The sequence below is a fragment of the Stigmatopora nigra genome, chromosome 12, assembly GCF_051989575.1.
Source record: "Stigmatopora nigra isolate UIUO_SnigA chromosome 12, RoL_Snig_1.1, whole genome shotgun sequence".
NCBI classification, from domain to species: Eukaryota; Metazoa; Chordata; class Actinopteri; order Syngnathiformes; family Syngnathidae; genus Stigmatopora; species Stigmatopora nigra.
The window spans coordinates 3,251,411-3,252,963 of NC_135519.1; positions in this window are offsets into that span (position 1 = coordinate 3,251,411).

Genomic DNA, 1,553 nt, shown 5'->3' on the forward strand with positions numbered 1-1,553 from the left:
TTGATTGGCTAGGAACTAATTTGGGGTGCATACGCGGTTCAGAAGATGAATGAATGCAAACTCCTGACAGTGATGACCTTCGACCCCAAAACTGTGAGAATAAGTGGTTCGGAAAATTAATGAATATACCTACATACATACATTCTCATCTCATTTTCCGAACAGCTTTATCCTCACTAGGGTCACAGAGGGTGCTGGAGCCTGAGGTCAGCGGACCTCGGGCCAGAGGCGGGGGACACCCTGAATCAGTGCCCAGTCGATCGCAGGGCACAAGGTGACGGACACCCATGCACACCCACACCCATACCTAGGGGTAATTTAGAGTGTCCAATCAGCCTATCACCCATTATGTTTTTGAAATGTGGGAGGAAACTGGAATACCTAGAGAAAACCCACGAAGGCCCGAGGAGAACATGCAAACTCAACATATGTGGATCAACATGGATTTGAACCCAGGACCCTAGAGGTGTAAGGCCGACATGCTCACCAGTCGCTCCACCGGGCCACCCTGGTTTGGTCATGTCATAAATAATAGGACTGTCTGGGAGACAAACAATTGTAATCAAACCCAAGTTCACTTCCCAGCAAGTTTGTCCTGTTTTCTGATGAAAAGCATGCCTGGTCGATGTTTTTGCTCTTTCTCAAACACCACAAGATGACGCCAATGTTACATCAAATGCAAATGTGGTGTTCTGGCGTCATCTCTAGGCGAAAGAGGTTATTCCAACCAAAACCTCAACTGTGCAATTGGGTCTTTCAGCCACCAGGGAAATCCACATAGATAAGTTTTGCTTGAAAATGCAAGATCACACCGTGCAGGTCATTGAATTTTTGATAAACTTTTCAAAAGGCCAACGTTTATTTCGGTTGGCCATCAAAGTTTAAACAAATACAAATACACTTGTGGGTGCTGAGTTTGAATGCAGGTCGGTCCTCTTGTGTGGAGTTTGCATGTTCTCCCTGGGCCAAATGGGTTTTCTCTGGGTACTCCAGTTTTCTCCCATATTCCACAAAGCATAAATCATTGTATGCAGGTTGGACACTCTGAATTGGCAAATAGAATTTTGTTTAGCAAAATAAATTTTGTTTAGCATTTTATCAGTTTTTATTTTCTCTATATTGAAATAACTGATCATATCAGCTGCATTGTCTCGCGTTATGGCGTTTCATCTATCACCTTTCAATTTCGTTCATGCCAAGTCTATTATGTGCGCATATACTCATCATTACAAGCACATATATGCATATATATATATATATATATATATATATATATATATATATATATATATATATATATATATATATATATATATATATATATATATATATATATATATATATATATATATATATATATATATATATATATATATATATATATATATATATATATATATATATATATATATATATATATATATATATATATGCATATACTGTCACTCATCATTTTTAGCAACAAATATAGTGTATATGCGAGAAAATACAATATTTCAAATAGCTCAGCTATTACTTTTATAGGTCTAATTTAAAAAATCTCAACAACAACA